The sequence below is a fragment of the Cervus elaphus genome, chromosome 31 (assembly GCF_910594005.1).
Source record: "Cervus elaphus chromosome 31, mCerEla1.1, whole genome shotgun sequence".
Lineage (NCBI taxonomy): Eukaryota > Metazoa > Chordata > Mammalia > Artiodactyla > Cervidae > Cervus > Cervus elaphus.
The window spans coordinates 45,423,524-45,444,102 of NC_057845.1; the positions used below are offsets into that span (position 1 = coordinate 45,423,524).

General features: G+C 41.0%; 1 protein-coding gene and 1 pseudogene across 1 annotated transcript in view; both read left to right on the forward strand.

Annotated features, from left to right (window-relative positions):
* Positions 1 to 20,579, forward strand: part of ZPLD1 (zona pellucida like domain containing 1) — a 405,680-nt gene that overhangs the window by 131,176 nt on the left and 253,925 nt on the right. The gene's annotated exons all lie outside the window — the stretch shown is intronic.
* Positions 9,636 to 10,308, forward strand: LOC122687390 (annotated as a pseudogene).

The following is a 20,579-nucleotide window of genomic DNA, read 5'->3' on the forward strand; positions in this document are numbered from 1 at the left end:
CCTAATTTGGGCATTTTTTTCACTATTTTTGCAGTTGGAACTACCAAAGGCCTTTGCTTTTAGCGCACACCAGCCCCAAATCCCAAGGAACTCCCCACAGCAGGAGGGCTAGCAGCTGCCTCTGGGTAGGTGCCTTTCATCAGCAGAGTTGTGGTCATACATGGGAAGCTTTGGTTTCTCGGGGGTATTAATTTCTGCCTCTTACTAAAAGTCCCATGGTATAGAAATTCATAGAACAGGAAAATGATTTAGATGCTGGTTCAGGGCTTCCCAGGTGGCACCGGTGGTAAGCACCCGCCTGCCAAGACTGACGAGACCCAGGTTCCATCCCTAGGTTGGGAAGATCTTCTGGAGGAGGGCACAGCAGCCCATCCCAGCATTCTCGCCTGGGGAGTACCATGGACAGGCGGAGGTACAGTCCACAGGGTCACAGAGTGGAACAGGAGTGAATGGTTTAGGACACACGCACAGGCAACAAATAACAGTGACATTGGAATATTGACCAAGACTGAATTCACGCACAATTGGTAAGATACTTGAGTGCTAACTAGGATCCCAGCTTTCTTTTTCTTTCAACTAGTATTCCTTCCTTCCTTCCATTGACCTCGTCTGTCCTCATTCTTCCCCACTTTCTCTCTGTGTATGCCTCCCCCACCCTTCCTGTTTCTCTCCATCTCTCCCTTTCTTTCTCTTCTTTATGGTCCAGAAGACCTTGGATCTGGAGCCTGAAGGGCACCCTTCCAGCTCTGGATTCGCTCACTCTGCTTTCTCTCTGCTTTCACTGTGTTGTGGGTTTTACTTGGCCCTGTACTGAACTCCTCCTCTGACAGACACCTTGGTACCCAATCCTCTGTCCTCTGCCTTGGAGGTTACAGTCCTAGAAATGCAAATAGCCCACTTAAATAAAAGTAATACTGTCCATCTTGTTCCTAGGCTTCTGCCCCTAAAATGTATCTCCTAACGTGTAGATATTGTCTGGGTCACACCTGAACCTTTTCATGAAATGTAGGGCCAAATAAATAACCCTGGGAGTGGGAGGGAAAGGAAAGGAGGCAGGCAGAATGTGAGACATAGTCTCAGTGGGACTGTTTCAAAAAAGATAATATTTTGGTGCCTTCTATTTTATTTTAAAAACATGTATGAATTACATGTTAGACTCATGTGCATCCTTTTTTGTTTTAATATATTGAAGTGTATTTCGTTACCTTGTCATTGTGCAAAATTGCTCTAGGAAGGTTGATTCTGTTTATCCCGTGACTCTGAGTCCTTCCAGCCAAACCAGCGGTTACTCTTCACATTTGAATTTTTCAGTTAAGCTTAGATAGGAGCAGTGGTGAGGATGATAGGTTTTGGAGTCACACTGAACTAGGTTTATCCCAGCTCCTCCAGCTTACTAGTTGTGTATCCTTAGGTACAAGCAGGCCTCTCCCAGCCTCATTTTTCCCATCCATGAAAAGGAATAATCGTGACCACATAGAATTGTTGCGAAGGTTAAATGATAGAATGTGCACAGAAGGACAGAAAGTATAAAAGCACTTAGTATGGTGCCAACACAGAGCAAGCTGGTAAACATTACCAGTGTTAGGAACAAGTCGTTTGGATACTACACTGAACCATCCACATGTTCTCATTTGCTGCATGTAAACAATCTGGTCTTCTCAGTGGTACCAAGTTAAACATGGCTTTCTACGATGTAAAGGAAACCTAGAAAATATCAGAGTTGCTTTAGCGTTGTTCTTTGTGGTTTGTACTTCTCTCAGTTATTGTTGTTCAGTCGCTCAGATGTGTCTGACTCTTTGCAGCCCCATGGACTGCAGCACGCCAGGCTTCCCTGTCCTTCACCATCTCCCGGAGCTTCCTCAAACTCATGTCCATTGAGTCGGTGATGCCATCCAACCATCTCATTCTGTCGTCCCCTTCTCCTCCTGCCTTCAATCTTTTCCCAGCAGGGTTTTTTCTAATGAGTCAGCTCTTTGCATTAGGTGGCCAAAGTATTGAGTTTCAGCTTCAGCATGAGTCCTTCCAATGAATATTCAGGATTGATTTCCTTCAGGATTGACTGCTTTATCTCCTTGCAGTCTAAGGGACTCCAAGAGTCTTCTCCAATACCACAGTTCAAAAGAATCAATTCTTCAGCGCTCAGTCTTTTTTATGGTCCAACTCTTAAAACCATACAGGACTACTGGAAAAACCACAGTTTTGCCTATATGTACTTTTGTTGGCAAAATAATGTCTCCACTTTTTAATACACCATCTAGGTTTGTCATAGCTTTTCTTCTAAGGGGCTAGTGTCTTTTAATTTCAAGGCTGCAATCACTATCTGCAGTGATTTTGGAGCCCAAGAAAATAAAGTCTGCCACTGTTTCCATTGTTTTCCCATCTATTTGTCATGAAGTGATGGGACTGGATGCCATGATTTTCGTTTTTTGAATGTTGAGGTTTAAGCCAGCTTTTTCACTCTGCTTTTTCACTTTCATCAAGAGGCTCTTCAGTTCCTCTTTGCTTTCTGCCATAAGGGTGGTGTCATTTGCATATCTGAGGTTAATGATATTTTCCCCTGCAATCTTGATTCTAGCTTGTATTTCATCTAGCCCAGCATTCCACAGGATGTATTCTGCATAGAAGTTAAATAAGCAGGGTGACAATATACAGCCTTGATGTACTCCTTTCCCAATTTTGAACCAGTCCATTGTTCCATGTCTGACTTCTCTCAGTAAGACAACCTATATAAATAAAACATTGTCATTTTGGAGTATGGAATGAAAGTGGAGTGAGAACACGGCTTATTTTTTACTCCCATAGCTTAACTTCTTGGTCCTGCAGTGATCAGGAGACCTGAAATTTGGCAGCTAGTTGATGCCAAAGCTTTTAAGGAACCTGGGCAAGATAGCATTTCAAGTAACACAGAAGAGGAATAGTTGGCTTTGGCTACAGAACTCAGTTTTAAAGTCTGGTTTCTAACCTCCTGTAATGACTAAATTCCCTTTATCACCCTGTGCTTCCACACAAAGCAGTGTTAGAAGCCAAATGAGATTCAAGGGCCAGCTTATACTTCATGTTAGCATAATAGATTCTGGAGGAGTATCTGAGAAATGGTAGTCTTAAATGATCTCTTGAATGAAGCTTATAATATAGAAATAGGGAAATGTGTTTTGATTGCAACCTGGTTCCAGTTTGTGCTGCATTGAGTAGAAAGATGCTGCCTACATCAAACACAAGTTACCATGTAGGCACCTACTAACTTTAAGGCATTGCCTTAGATTCTCTGAAGTATAGAGAAATGGAACACCCTGGCCTGGCAGTTAAATACTTTACATATGAGTGGGGGAACAGCATATATTCCTGTAAGACTATATTTAACACAATCACTAATGTAAACTCTCTTCACATAAGGAGTCTCTTAAGCAATTAATTCAACCCACAAAGTATATACAGGTCCAAAGCATGTGTGTGGATTTGCTTGAACAAGATACGACTCTTGCACTTAACAATCTCATCTTCTAGGTGGAGGGAGGCACATACAGATAACTGTGATACAGTTTCTAAGAGAAGGTACTAGGTCTGCCTGTTTGGGTCAGGGGAAGCCCTCATCTGAGTGCCTGAATGGAAGCATGTCTTTGGAAGGCATGTGGCTGTTGCCAGCAGAATGGCTTGGAATAATTCTGGTGCTGCTGAGGATTGGCCCTGGAAATAGGGAAAGATGACTGATAAAGTCATTTTAGGTGGCTCAGTGGTAAAGAATCTGCCTGCAATTCAGGAGATACAAGAGAAGCAAGTTCGATCCCGGGGTTGGGAAGATCCCGTGGAAGGAAATGGCAACCCACTCCAGTATTCCTGCCTGGAGAATTCCATGGACAGAGGAGACTGGTGGGCTACAGTCCATGGGGTTGCAAAAGAGCTGCACATACCTGGCGACTAAATAGCAACAGATTTCACTTTAAAATCTGAAGGAAGGCCTGCAGGTCTCTGTGACTTACTGGGTGAAGAATTTGGGGAGAAGGAAAGGTTCATGATGATTCCAAGGCATGATCTGGGTGCCCAAAAGAATGGTGGTGTATCACGGCCACAAAAGGAGAACAAAGAGTGCCCAGCTAATACTGGCTTTGAGAATACTATATGTCTAGAGTTTACAGGTAGTCTCTGAGATATAATTCCTAAATATATATTAAGGAATATATTAATATCCAAGGCTGTTAGATTTGCATTAATAGATCTTTATTTTCAATATCCAGTGACAATGTCTAGCATGTTTAAATTTGTAACATTAAAGTGTACTTGGGAAAGGTGATCAGAATATGTTAGAAAGCAAGTTAGATTGAATTAAAGATATTTTTCAACATCTGCTCACAGAGTTATAAATCAAGGAGATGTGGAAATGCTAATTGAGTGGACTGAGAAAAGTGAAAAATAGAGTAATGCTCCCCAGAAGTTCTTTGTGATAGAAGCCATTAATTTCCCCCAATTTCCTTGACCTTATTATTTAAAAGTCTCTCAAATCTGTTTCCTTGCCTTTAATCATATTTCTCTGATAGAGTTCCAGTTTTCTTTCTTCATCTTCTAGGTTAATAGGAAATTTCTAACTTTCCTCTTTGCTTCAGTCTCTATCCCAGTCCATTTTCCTCACTGTTACCAGAGTGGTCATTCTAAAGGGCACAAAGCCATATCACACCCTTTATTTAAACTCATCCATGGTCCCTTTATTCTAGAGCATTTTGTCACTCTTTTAGATTCTAATATCTGTACTTTTGCAGCTGACTTGGGTCCTAGATAGTTATATACACATTGATCTCCTTACTAAGTTGTGTACTTTTTGAAGCCAGGGAAAATATCTTTACTTTTGTATTTCCTGAGTCTAGTGCCATATCTTTCTTCTACTAGACTATCAATAAACATGAATTTGTTATGGACTTAACTGTGTTCTCCAAAAATTCATATGTTGAAGATCTAACCTCCAATGTGACTGTATCTAGAGACAGGATATTTAAGGAGGTAATTAAGTTAAGTGAGTCATATGGGTGGGGCCCTAGTCCAATGCGATTAGTGTCCATATAAGTGCAGAGATAAAGAACTTTCTCTTTTCATGCACTCACAGAGAGAAAATGCCATGTGAAGACATGGAAAAACTGTCATCTGCAAGTGGAGGAATTTCCCAAGTTACCAATCCCGATGGCAGTTTGATTGTGGGACGTCCAGACTCCAGAACTGTGGAAAAATACATTTATGTTACTTAAGCCTCCTGACTGTGGTATATTGTTAAGGCAGCCTGGCTGGCTAGTACAGAGTTGAACTGGGGAGACGTGAGGTGTTGTCTCTAGAAGCCACTGCCATGAGAGGTCACTGTCAGCTCCTCTAGGGTGGTTGCTGATGCAGATCATCTCAAAGTTTGTGTGACAAAAACAGAGCCACAGGAACTTGGATCTTTGGCTGTGGTCTAGATCCTGATATTAGTGATTTGTTCTTCGATAAACATCTAAGAGAACATGCAGGAATTGTAAACAAATGCACTCACATTTGTTACAAATTGTAAACAAATGCTGTTCTTGAGTTGCTAAGTCAGGTCCAACTCTTTGCTACTCCATGGACTGCAACATGCCAGGCTTCTCTGTCCATCACTCTCTCCCTGAGTTTCCTCAAATTCATGTCCACTGAGTCAGTGATGCTATCCAACCACCTCATTCTCTTTCGCCCCTCTTCTCCTCTGGCCCTCAATTTTCCCCAGCATCAGAGTCTTGTCTAATGAATCATTTCTTTGCATCAGGTGACCAAATTATTGGAGCTTCAGCTTCAGCATCTGTCCTTCCAATGAATATTCAGGGTTGATTTCTTTTAGGATTGACTGGTTTGATCTCCTTGCATAGTCCAAAGGACTCTCAAGAGTCTTCTCCAGTTCCACAGTATGAAAGCGTCAGTTCTTTGGCACTCAGCCTTATTTATGGTCCAGTTCTCACATCCATACTTGACTACTGGAAAAACCATAGCTTTGACTAGATGGACCTTTGTCAGCACAGTGAGGTCTCTGCTTTTTAAAACATGGTCTAGGTCTGACATAGCTATTCTGCCAAGGAGCAAGAGTCTTTTAATTTCTCTGTAAGAAGGGCTTTTAAAATTTCTTCTGCGATCCTACTTTTCCTGTACAAACTGCTGGGATGTAATGATCACCCAAGGAAATTTGACGTCGTTAGAAGAAAGAGCAAAAGGGTTGCTGGGAATCCAAGACTGTGTCTGTATGTGTCAGGACTCATAGGGTTTTATAGGCTCATGAATCAAGCCTGTGGCATCCTGATTTTGATTTAAGATTATCCACGGGGGAGCAGATTTTGTTTTGAACTTTGCTTAAACCTTCCTGAGCAAAGAGATCCTTCAGAAATGCACTGGAGTTTCCCTACGTGGCAGCACAGGACACTTGGGGGTTGGATGTTCCACGTAATTTACTGTGTGCTTCGACCGGACACACATCCCTGCTCTCTGCACAGAACAACAGTGTTCAGATAGGTGCCGCTGGCGATCTGGACTTCTGTTCTCTGTTTGGCTGCTGCTCCATATTCATTCTGAGAATTAAGATAGAAAATCAGACAATTGTGATGAAAAAAAAAAAATAAGATTAAGCTGCCTCACAAACAATCTTCAAACCGAAAGTTAATGGGAAGTTTCAAAGCTGAGTCTTAAATTTGCAGTGGCCGTACGTTTTTAACTTCTGGGGTGTACTTCCTCATCTAATTTATTTTATCTATTTGGTCAGATTGTACATGTGTGTTTGTGATGGAGCTCTCCTCTACAATCATGTTGGTGAGGTAACTCTATTGTGAGAATAATACTTATTTAGATTTGCGTGATGTATAATTTTGAGTGCTTTCCCATCTTCTCTTTGAATTGATTTATACATTGGTAGTCAGGTTTCAAGTTAATACAAGATCAAGAATTGTTTTATATCACTCATCGTCTCGTGCTACACAGTCCGGCACTCTCCATATTCATTCACCTATGGTTTATTCAATAATTATGGTAGAATTTAGAGAAATAAAACGTCTGGGCATGTGTCTGATAGAAGACCAAACATATTCCAAAGATATGTTTTTATAAACATCTGAACTGAAAGAAACTGAGATAATTAAGAAAGCACATGGATCATACGGTTCTTTTGTTTTATGATTGTGTTTCCTGTTTAATTTTGCTTTAAAATTTGTCTTTGGTTGAGTTTCATCTCTCTTAAAGTGAATGAATATCACGTAACACAAGGGTGTTTGATCTCTTGTCAATGAGAAATTCTCAGAAAATTAGAACCTTTAGAATTACTTCATGCGATATATAATTGGGAAGTTTGGACAAAAACAAAAATTAGTATTAAATACTTTTTGTGGTTTACATTTAACCTAAATTGAAAACTATTTTCTTAGATAGGATTGTTCAGAGGACACCATCATCATAACTTAGCTTATCCTTGAAAGTGCAAAATATCTTATTTTTCCATAATTTTACATATTATCTGTGAAAGGAAAAGTATGGGAAAAAATACATGAATTATCTATTTATCTAATTATCTATGAAGTATACTATGAATTAGTTTTCTATTTACTGTTAAAACAATTTTCTGTATTTTAATGCTTGTAACTGACTCTGAAAATGGAAAATAAAACAACTGTGTTGGTTTATTTTATCAGCCATTAAATATATTTTGTTGCCCGGAATTTGGTTTAATGCTAGTGGGAAGAAAAGCTACCACGAGTTAATTAAACTCTACATATAAATAAATTAAAAATAAGATTAATGTCATTAGTAGGAACATGTCCATGGTGTTATAGCAATTTATGAGCTCTCCTGTCATCTGTACTTCCTGTCTCTGTAACAGTTCCTGCCTGTATTACAAAAATATTTGAAGAGAGGAGGGAAAAAAATCAGCGATTGCTGGTCGGTTATACTTCAGTTACCTTCCTGCCCAGTTGCACTTCAAGCTCAATGAGACCGTGAAAGGAGCTTAAAATAGCTGTTTGGGTAGAAGGCAACCTTAAGGTTTGTGGATCTCAAACCAGCAGAAAGAGCAGGGTGAGTGCTTGTCAGGCAGTGGCCACCCGGAGGCAGTGCAGCTCAAGGAATCGAGGGAAGACTGCTCTCCTGGAGCAGAGCCGCCAGAAGCCTAACTGAGCACTCTGCTTTAAGCCAGCGACAGAAATGAAGATCTGAAAGTGTTCAAATGTGTCAAAGCTTTCAGAAAACCTCGGAAAGACAGTCTCTTGCCAGTTGCAGACGCTTGATTGCTGAGACTGAATCTTGGATATTTCTGAGTGGACCACTGATGAGATTGTGGGTCTCCTGAAGGCAGCTGCAGCCGGCCATGTGCTTCAGGCTCCTTGTGGGGCTCTGTGGGGCCTCAGCTTCCTTTCTTCCTAATCTGCGCTCTCTCCTGAGGTGATCCTATTGACCCCGTGGGTTTCAGTCTCATCTACACCCCTCATGGTGACCCCTGGATATAACTGCTGGCCACTCAGACACCCCCTTTTATACTATGTCTCACAGACATTGTTAATTCCATCTTAATTCCAACTTAACTTTAATACCCTGATCTCTGCAACATTCTCCTTTTACAGTGTTTGCCAGTTTACCCTCCAAACAGTCCTGGAACTCAGAAATCTGGGATCATTTTAAAACTCCTCTCTCTTCCTCACTCTTGATAGCCTTTCAGTCTTAGGGCCTGTTGATTCTCTTCTGGTCCAGATGTTTCGTTAATCTGCTCACTTTTACTGTGCCTTCATCCCAGCCCTTGATCCTGTGCAGAATTTCAGACATCATCTCTGTGAATGCATTTTTACTCCCTTCCTATCTGTTCTCTGCAGCCTGAGTGACCTCCACGTTTTCTCTTCCCCTTGTCTCTGTGCCTCTCCACTCAGTCTCTGGGAGCCCGTCACACCGATTCTCTTTCAATTCTTTGTTCTTCCCAACTTCAAAGCCTTGGGCCGTGGCATTACCACTGCTTGGAATGCCTTTCCTCTCTTCTTTTCCTAACTAGCATTTTATCTATCAAACCTCACCTCAAACATCACTTGCTAAGGAGACCTTCCCTAACCCAGAAGACAAGGTCAGACCTTCCTCTTAGATCATTTGCTGCTTCCCCTGTGTTGTCTGTGTCAGACTTGTAATAGCTTGTTCACTATTTCCTGCTAGACTGTCAGTTCCTTGAGGAAAGAGACCATGACTGTCTTATCCATCAGTGTATCTTCTGTGCCGGCACAGGGCCTGGTAGAGAAATATCTCTTGATTCACATTTGTAAGATGGATGACCTCATGAGAATTAATGAGCTAACACACATAATATAATTCTTTTTATGGTGGCCATTTTGATAGAGTATTTTGGGTATGTAGGGATGGAGTGGGCATGCTTTAAGAATTTACCATGCAGGGTGGATGTGAGGCATGGTTAGAAAACGCAAACTATGTTTCTCCTGGAGTAATCTTCCTACAGTGTTCTAGGAAGTCTCACTAGCTCCTGATGCTGGGGTTGGGGAGTGGAGACAAGAGGGAAGATGCTCTTGAGAGTAAGTGTGTGGTTGGCTCACAATTTTATCTTACTGGGCTTCAGTTGGTTGTGATAAGAATAGTAATATGATGCTTTTCTGGTAAGTGGTCTGAGGTGACCTCTAAACATGACTCACTATTCACTTAACCCAGAAAACCCCACAAAATCATACAAATCAATAGGTTCTTCATGTTCACATTAAAAACACTCGTGAAACTTCCCCGGCCATGAAGGATGTGCCTATCTAAAAAGCCACCAAGCATCTGAAGGATTTGCTCAAACTCATAACTCAGTGGACATGCATTTGAGCAGACTTGAGGAGGCAGTGGAGGACAGAGGAGCCTGTTGAAGTCCATGGGGTCACAAGAGAGTCAGATGTGATTTAGTGACTGAACAACGACAACATCTGAAGGATGTCACTCTTCATTCCATCCTTACAATCGTGGAGTTGGTAGGTGTGCCCAGGCCTAACAGTGGCATTGGATGCAGTGTTAGTGGTGCAAAAAGAGTGCTGAGTTTTACTGCACATGCTCAAAAATGCAGAGAGTAATGCTGAACCTAGAGGCTTAGATGTAGAATCTTTGGTCACTGAGCACATCCAGGTGGACAAAGCCCCTGAGATGCAGCCCAGGGCTCACAGAGCTCATGATCGGGTCAACTCGTACATGAGCTCTCCCTGCCACATTGAGGTGATCCTTACTGAAAAAGAGCAGGTTGTTCCTAAACCAGAAGAGGTTGCACAGAAGAAAAAGACATCCCAGAAGAAGCTGAAGAGACAAAAACTTATGGCCTGGAAATAAATGCCACAAAAAGTGCAGATCAAATTAAAAAATACAGTAATATGAAGTAAAAAAAAATAGTCATATGATAAACAAAGGCCCTTTGACCCTTTTCCTGCAAGAATCTAGGGGTGGAACATACTTTATTTGGACAGCCTGGAGTAGCACCTTCCAATAGAACTGTCTGTGATAGTGGAAATAATTTATATATGCATATCCACTGTGGTAGTCATTACTCATATATGACTTCTGAACTCTTGAAATATAGTAAATGCTAATTTGAAACTGAATTTTTTATCCTGTTTGATTTAAATTAATTTATATTTAAATTTAAGCTTCAACTAATTTGATTTAAATTTAAGTATGGCTGACATCAGCTGTGCGGGACTGCATGAGGTAGGTCGAGAGTACCTGGGTTGTGCTGAGGCTGAAGATGGCTAAGTGCCCCAAATGTCTTGCATTGGAGCGCCTTGCATTACAAAGAAGCTGACAGGCTTTTATTTATACTGATGCTCCCTTTCTAATAAGCATGTAAAATCAAGTATTTCCAGAGAAAAAGTAAGTTGCAGGTATTTTCTCAATAGGAAAAGGTAAGGGGCTGTTTTCTAAGCCTCGATTCCTCTCATTCTTAGAGTATGCCGTCATGTTATAACTCAGTGTAATGGCTGTCAGATAATTTCCCATCAGATAAAGAGAGGCGCCTCAAACCTACTCCAAAAGTCGCTGTCACAGAGTACTGGGATTGGGATATCATCCTGCCCTTCTGGGATACCAAATAGTCAGTCCTCAGAACAAAGCAGCAGCTGCGTGCCTTCTGGAATCCCAGTGTGTCCTGTTAGTGTGGATAAAAATAACCCCTTGATGATTTTATGGCATGTTTTGTGACATCAAAGCACCCTACAAAATTGAACTCATGTTTCCAACACTTGTTCAAATTCACTCAGTTGTTAGAACAGTCCTTAATCTTTCTCATGCAGAGAGTACGTGTAAAGTACATAACCTTTTCTTATGTACATGCAAGAAGTACAAGCCCGTGTTTATGTGGCACGCCAGGGTAAGTGGACAGGCTGTGCGTGACTGGAGGCAGCTGGCCCAGTGGCTTTGAAGAAGTCAGGCTCTGCCCACCTCTGCTAAGAGCTGAGGAGGCTGCGGACTCGGCTCAGCTCTCAGGCTTTCGTCTCGCTGGAATTGGGACGCTCTGGGGACTTGGTGCTCACCCGGTCTAGGACAGTGCTTCATACAATTTAATGTGTATGTGAGTCACCTGGATATCTTGTTAAAGTGCAGATTTTGATTCAGTAGATGGGCACCTGGGCCTGAGATCCTGCATTTCTAACAAGCTCCCAAGAGATGCTAATACTGCTGGTCCACTGACTATTTTAGGTTGTTAGGTGCACAGATTTGATTTACAGTTTGGTCAGTTTTACATTGAAAAGTCTTTCTCCATCACTACAAAGCTTCTTCTTACTTTCTACCAACCCTGATATTATACTCTCAGACCAGGTAAGAGTGGATGAAAACATTGACACTAGCTCTTTCCTGGGGCTGGAAAAATAGCTGGTGGTCATGTGTTTGCATTATCAGTGGAAAACTGTATCAGGTTAGACTACAGCTCAGAGGCAGGCAAACACGGGAGTTTTCATTCGCTTAATAGTTCTAAGTCAATCCACTTTTAAGCCCAAATAAATGATTTTTTTCAACAAGGTGGAGTAACTGTGGGAATAACTCTGGACTAGGAAGGGATTGGGAGATGTATGCCTGGGTCGAATTCTCCTCTGACTGATTAATTCAGCATAGGGGAGACATGGCATTTCTTTGAGCCTCAAATTTCATCTTTCAAGCATGATCCATGCTGACTATGGAGATGCAAACTCTTCTACTCTTCTCCCTCACGCAGGTATTTGTAATGTCACACACGTGTGTGATGAGCTGCCAGCTACTTAGTAGCAGCCAGCTGGGCTGTGATGAGAGGAGAGCGACTACTTTGTAGAAAAAAGAATCAATTTAAAAATAACAGTAACACTAGGTTTGTGCTTCAGGTTTTGTAGCTTTACTTACTTAAATTCCAATCTGTTAATTCCACAGGTATAAGGGCAGTTGGCCAGGTACAGAGTGGGTACCGTACACATTCTTGGTGATAATGATAATGACGGTGGAAAGTATTCTGTGACTGTAGCCTGGAGGTGGGCACATAGTAGGTGCACAGTATGGAGAAGGAAATGGCAACTCACTCCAGTATTCTTGCCTGGAGAATCCCATGGCCAGAGGAGCCTGGCGGGCCACAGTCCATGGGGTCGCAAGAGTCGGACACGATTTGGCGACTAAATCACGACCACCACCAGGAGCACAGTAAACAGTAGTCAGTGGGAAGAACGGGTCAGATGAATGGGGACTGAAGGGTCTTTTTCTGAGATGAGCTCCGTCAGCAGAGAAGTTGCGTCGTCTCTCTCTGTGATCTTGTAGCATTCACACACAACACGCTCACCTTCCAGGCTTTCTCTTCTTTACCTCTCAGCTTGCAAATTTACAAAAATGCTCCTTTGAGTTTCACGTGCTGATGAGAAAGGTCTGTGTTCTCACAACCACATTCACATGACAAACGAGCTTTGGTTTCTCCAGAATGTCGGGCTTTTCTTCAGTTCTCAGTAGGATCAGTGAAATTATGACCTTACACGGTTAACTTTCTAGTTAATAGTAATCTTGTCATTGCTTATACAGTAAAACAAACCAGAGAAAAATCAAGGTTCAGCCATACATTTGCACAGATAAATGTGAACATTTGAGTCAGCACACACTTGTGGACATTTTAACAAAGAGAAGTGGGAACAGAGATGATCAATGAGGCATTAAGTGTGAACTGTCCAGTCTCCATAATCTCAGATTTAAAAACACATTATAGGTAATTCCCATGAGAAATTTCACTCTCTAGTTTTCTCTGTCTTCCCAACCCTTTCCCTTTAAATCATAGAAGATGATTATTTTGGTAATTGATGTAAGTAAAATTAATTGAAACATTTTTTGTTATAGCAGCTAAAATAATGCTGCATTTCATCTTTTCTATTTGTCTCTACATTGATGAAACCTTGTTATAATTGACATTAGGATGCTCTAGATTTGAAGTAGCCACTAGATTCTAGTCAATACTTATCAGTCTCTGATAAATTTCTCAGATAACACAAAGCCAATTAATCCTAGCCTGATTAGCTTTTGACAGAAATTTTCTTTTAAAGATAACACAGTTCAAATTTATATAGCTCCTTCCCTAAAGGAATTCAGACTGATCCTCCTTTTGTTATGAAATAATTTAATCCATTATCATTTCTTAAAACCCATGCCTTCACTTGCCTTCCCTAGATCAGTTTACAGCTATGTGTCAACTAGGGCAACTGAATCAGAGACACCATCCCTTCCCGCTAAGTCACCTAAGTAGAAACATGGAAGGAATTCTTTCTAATTCCTTTCCCTTATGTCCCATATTAAGTTCATTTGCTCAAACCTCAAACATCGCTCTCAAAAATCTCCCTTTCCCCTCTATTTCTTCATTCACTGCCTTAAGTCAGGTCTTCCTAATTTTTCTCCCGGTTCATGGTTGACCTCCAATCAGGCACCCCTACTTCCTTCTTCTTCCCTTCAGCCCAGTGTCCATACTGTGACAAGAGTAAATGTGAAACAGATGTGGGATGATGCCCCGAACGGCGGGGTCCCTTATGGGCCTTCAGGTCCATGCCTGTGGACATGTAGATCTTTCTCCACTGGCTCCTTCCAGCCTCGTCAGTCTCCATTTGATATCCCCTCAGTTCTTCCCCTTGCTTGTATCCCAGGTTCTAACTGCTTTGGGCAGGTTTCTCAAATGCAATGTGTTCCTTTATTTGTCGTGCATTTTCATCTTGTTCTTTCTGCTTTACTTTTTTTTTTTTTAATCTACGTGTCATCCTCCTAATGACTCCTCAAGATCCATTTCACAGGTTACCTTCTTCCTGGGACTTTATATCATTCCCTCCGTTTCTCAGCATAATTAATTCCTTTTTATCTGTATTCCCAAGGGATCATATCCATAGTTCTGTTACAGCACGTATCATGGAATTAAGTTTATGAATATATGTGTCTGCTTTCTTTAAGAGTTTAAAATCTCTGAGGGTGAAGATCTGTTTTATTCATTTGTGTATCTCCTGTTCTTGGCACTTAATAAAATTCTCTATAGTTGTGTGTTGAATTGGATGTGTCAAACCTTGTTGGGTTTTTTTTTCCCCTCCTCTTTTAAATGTGAGGCAGAAACTGCCACCTCTGCATTACTGAAGGGAAAATTCTTGCCCCAAAGCCACAAGCAGCTTAGACAGTGGACTCGGGAGGAGTAGACTGTGGGTGGTTAAGTGGTACTGGGAAATTGACCTTGGTGCTAAGGCTAGTGGCCGCTCTGTCCCCTCTTCTGAGGTTATCTATGTTGTCTCCCATCCCATTTGCCTCTGAGCTTCTTGAGGGCAAGAATCACGCCTCTTTTATGTTTGTGTCCCCAGATCCTAGCGGCAATGGTTTTCCATTGTTGCTGTAACAAATCACCACAGACTTAGTGTCTTAAAACAGCACAAATTTATTATCTTATAGTTCTAGAGACCGGAAGTCTGAAATTAAGCTAACTAGGCTACAGTCAGGTGTTGGCAGGGTTGAGCTCCTTTTGGGACGCTTGAGGGAAGGCTCCACATTCTTCTCTTTTCCAGATTCCAGAGGCTTCCCACATTCCTTGGCTTGTGCCTTCCTTCCATCTTCAAAGCCAGCAGGGGCTGGATGAGTCTTTCTTACATTGCATCACTCTGACACACTCTCTTCTGCCTCTCTTTTCCATGTGTAAGAATCCTTGTGGTTAAATTGGACCTACCCAGATAATGCAGGATAATCTTTCCATCTCCAGGTCAGCTGATTCACAAACTTAATTCCATCTGCCATCTAAATTCCGCTTTGACATTTAACCAAACATATTCATAGATTCTGGAAATTAGGACCTGGGCATATTTTTTGCTGTGTGTACGTGTATCCATGTGGCATTATTCTGACCACCACACAAGCATAGCGTCTGACTTAGGAGATAAATTTGCAGAATGAATGGACAGGGCCTCTTGTGAGTATGAGTGGCTTTAAGTCTCAGGGCTGTAGGAACAACTGTGAAAGCATCGGTGATTGAGAAATGGTGAGGAAGAAATTCCGTGGTAAGAATGGAGGGTTTCAGCTGTAGAGCTTCATGGTTGATTTCACTGTTGGGGGCCAGTAGCACAGACTGACTGTAAGATGACCCCCAGGAAATCCAACCTCCTGGTGTTCACAGATTTGTTCCATGTTCCACCTTTTACTGTGGCTAGGACCCATGACTTGCTTCTAAGCAATAAAATCTGGCAAGATGATGAGTTATCACTCTCATGATTAGGTTATTTATATGGTAAAGGTGATTGTCATTCCTGTAATTATCTTACATTATATGACTTCAGTCTTAGTAGATTGGGGCTGGAGACTTTTCTTGTGGGCCTGATGAAGTAAATAGCCATGCTGGAGAAGTCCATATGGAAGGTAGCCTCTAGGACCTGAGGGTGACCTCCTGCCAATACATAGTAAAAAGCCAGGGCCCTTGGTAGTACAGTCAAGAGGAAATGAACCTGTCAACAGCTTGAATTAATTTGGACACAGATTCTTTCTCAGTTGAGATTCCAGATGGGAATGCAGCCCAGCCAACACCTTAATTTCAGCCTGTAAACCCGGACCTCAAACCCAGTTAAGCTGCACTGACTCCTGAGCTACAGAAACTTTGAAATAATAGGGACTGTGTTTTAAGCTGCTAAATTGGTTTTAATTTGTAAACAGAACAAGAAAACTCTTGCAGGCCATTTGGGAATCACATGAGAGATGAAGATGGATCTTTTCTGCCCATGCCTGTGGGGAAAAGAGCCCCTGACTGTGGCTTTACCTCCACTTTACAACTGAATAAAGATGAGAAAGAACAAGTTGTTACTCATGACTCTTTATCCAATGGTCAGTAAGAAATACAGGAAGAGAGTCTGTTATTCTGACTTATGCTGAGCTTCCTCCCAGCCCTTCCAGAGGTCATGACTTACAATTGGAGTTCATAGCAGGTGACTTTGCTTCATGTACCCTCATAACAGTATTCTGAAAGAAGACTTTTGGGCTATTATTTTCTTTCAGACAGAATCCCAGAGAGAGGTACCACTTATCTAAAATCATGGTAAAGATTCAGGTTGATATCTGGGCATGAATGAGTAACACTCATTAAGCTTAGTGGTTAAGTTCTTAAAAGTTGTACTCACTGAATATACTGTTTAACATCCCTGTCCTGTACCTATAAAGCTCAGTCAAAACTCAGCTTGAATTAAAAAAAAAAAAAACTTCTTTGAAGAGGCTGTTTTAAATTCATCAATAGCATTTGATGAATTTAAATGACCAATTTTTATATATGTACATTACTTTAATATCTCCTCCCATCACTCACTCTCCTCATCTCATAGATGAGATTATTGAGTGCAAAAAAATTAAGTGAATTGTTCCACCTGCTTACACAGCTAATTCTCACTAGAATCCAGTTTCCAAGCTTAGAGTTTCATATTGTTTTCACATATAAGCTCTAGAATCAGAATTTATGAAAGGTGGTAACAGTCTTATAGCTAAGTCCATATTCCTGCTTTAAACAGAACCACCTATGCCTAAAACATTCCAGACATGTAATGATCTTTCTTTACAAAAAAATTCCAGTGTAGGTGATAGGATACTTTGGTGCCTCAGCTTTAATTTCAATTGATATCTGCTGGCACTTTGAGTAACAATTGTCTTTATCTTTCTTGATTAGATATTGATTATGGTCAGAAGTGTGGTGCCATTTTTCACAGATCTATGGATTCTTATTTTGGACTAAGGGATGAAGGACAAGTGGGTTTGGAATCACATCATATTTGCCCTGGGTTGGGGCACCAAATATGGATTTGGAGCAGAGCTAAAAGGGGAGCATTTGTGGGTTGAGCATCAAGACAGGCTTGATATGAGCTTCCTCTGTTCCCTTGTGGCTCAGATGGTAAAGAATTGGCCTGCAATGTGAAAGACTCGGGTTTGATCCCTGGAACAGGAAGAACCCCTGGAAAAGGAAATGGCAACACACACCAGTATTCTTGCCTGGAGAATTCCATGGGCAGAGGAGCCTGGCGGGCTACAGTCCATGGGGTCACAAAGAGTTGGACACGACTGGACGACTGACACTTTCATTTTCTTCTGTGACAGCATGTAGAGTGTAAGTATGGTACATGGATTAAGAGCTACTTCATGTCTTGATGCTGGCTTGGAAGGGGATAAGGTTCTGGCATAACCTCTTTCCAGAGCTAAACAGGGCATCACAGAATGTTAGAACTGGACGGCACTTTGGAGTTTATCTTGTTCAATCTGACATTAATGGACTCAGGCTTAGAAAGATGACTTGCCCAAGAACATATAACAAATCGGTTCAGGCTTAGAACTTGGAACCTCCTAAGTGTCATAACCTTTATTTGTTTTTATTTTATACCTTTACTACTTCTGTGTTTTTTTATCCACCGCACTCAGTTATTGACACAACACATACACAAATGCACGTGCATGCACACATACACACATCTTTCCCTAACAGATTACAGGAGTTGGTGGCAGTGCTGACAGTCAGGGTCCAAATACACAAAAATGTTGTGAATGCTTCTCAGGGAAGTAGCATGATAAAGTAGAAAGATACCTGAATTTGGAGTTAGAAGACCAGGGCTTGCCTTCAGGTTCTGACAAACCCATAAATATAGGGGGAGCAGCTTTTTTGAGTCTTGATTTTTTTCATCTGTAAAATGCAGATAGAGAGTTAAAGGTGAGAGCAGTGGGTGAATGGCTTGGGGGATTCCCAAGAGTGAGGCTAGGACAGTGGGGTCCAGTGATAATATTGCTGGGAGTTTGGTTACCTTGAGAGCTGCCTTGAGGGAGCTTTGTATACTCCAGGGCTACTCAAATGTGTAATATGACTCCCATGTACTGGACACTATGGTGGATATAGGACAAATGTTGCTTGAGAAATAGCCCTTACCTCCAGTAAAGTTACACTAAAGTTATAACCTTAGGATAAAGGAGGCAGCATATGCTGAATGACCAATGAAGAGTGAGGGCAAATACTTAGAAGTGAGATGATTATGAAAGGGGGCAGTTGAAGGAGACTATAGGAGTTATGACTTGGGCCGGATCATGAAGGAAAGTAGCAGACTGAAGGGGCCATTTTAGCAGGTAGAACATGTTGAGCCAACACATGGGAAAGCCAAGGAGTGGTGAATATACAGAAGAGGAAATGTGTAGAATAATATTTACAAGAGTAGGATTAAGCCCTGGAGGATATTTACATCTAAGCCTTCTTTTTGTTATGCAGGCAATAGGGAGCCATGGGTGACTCTGGAGCAGGATTAACTTGTCCAGAGTGTTGGTTGAGGAATGTCCCTTTGGCAGGGGTGTACATTGGTTAATAGTAGAGGGCATTTGCCGAGAACTGCTTATGCTTTTCTCTGCCTCAGCACTTCAGGGGCATTTGTTCTGCTGACCTTTCATAATGACTCTTAAAAAAGGTTGATATTATACCAGGCTTCACTTGGAAATGATTTCTGAAATGCCTCCCCCCACTCCTGCATAGGTCTGAGAGTCCTGCTCCTTACTAAGCTGCAGAAAACCACAAGGAGGTGGGAGGGGGGATCGGGGTGGGGAATACGTGTAAATCCATGGCTGATTCATATCAATGTATGACAAAACCCACTGAAATGATGTGAAGTAATTAGCCTCCAACTAATTAAAAAAAAAAAAAAAAAAAAACCACAAGAATGATCACTTTGTCATTTGGGGCCAGATGACTTGATTGACTAGCAATCACATCACAGATGACTGACAAAAAAATCTTTTTATTTTCAAAGTACAAGGAAAGGAGACAGAATCGGAAATCCTCATAACAAAAAACGGACCTATTAAGATTACCAAATCCACTCCTAACAGAGTAGAATTTTTTTACTCCTCTAAATGTTTGTTGTGTTATATATCCTCTCTGTATGAGCAATGGCTATTTTACCACTTCTGGTGAAAGATTTTTCAGTAGGTTGATTGTTTCACTTACTACCATTGACATTTTTCTGATTTTTAACCAAAATATCCATATAATAAAAAACTTGGTAATATTCCTGATGCCCATTATGGAAGGAGCATTATTTGAATGAATATAGAAATAATGTTTTCATATTAGGTGCTTACATGCATAATCTTAACATCTATAATCAACTAGAATACATTGTTTATATTTTGAACTTTTTTCTTTCCAAAGCAGACTAGTCACTAATCCAGGATCAAATTGGGAGAAAAAGAATTAGTGTGCTTCCAATCACTGATGTGATGAACAAATATGAAAGTAATGGAGAAAGAGAAGAATAATTTAGTGAGATTTTACTTTTGTTCAAGTCAAAAAAAGAGAAGAGTGTTTCATTCACTTTCTGTAAAATTAAAGATGATTTTGAGTTGGAGAACATTGCTCTGTGATTGATGCAATACGCTTCCTTCCCGTTAGAAATCATCAAGGCCTTTGGCTTAGATTTAAGTAATGACACTTTCAAAGACAAGGAACTTTCAAAATCAGAAAAAATTTTGAAAGGCATTCAAACTCTCTACTTCTCTTTCTTCTACATCAACTATTCATCAGATTGATCATCATCTCTAGTCCTTTCTTATTCATCAACATATAAGCCTAAGTGTGTGTTATTTGCCTCATCTGAAAAATGAGGTTGACACTGCCAATATTCATTTTAGTGATGTTAGGAAAAAAATGATTACATGGTAATGAAGGTCTTATAGTTTCAAAGCGCTCTACATATTATTAATAACAGAAATTAATTCACATTACTCTGTTTCTGATGACATGCTTTGTCAATTGGAGAATACTTGTAAATGTTAAGAATTGAAGGCTCAGAGAGGAGGGATTATTTTTACTATTATTACTGTTTATGATTCTTTCCTGATGTTTGTGTAGCCTTGCACAAGTCACTGGACTTCTCACCACACTGGATACCTGGACCCTTCATGAGGAGTGTGCAAGTATAAACCCACCATCCTTGTTTCCTTACTCCACAAACCCTAAATACCTGCCTCACAGCATTCCTTTACCAGTAAAACATGAATAGAACATATTAAAAGATAGCTTTATTACACTATTTGTGCCACGAGCTGGCATCTCTCATGGGTGCCCCATACCCATACCCCTCTCAGACCTA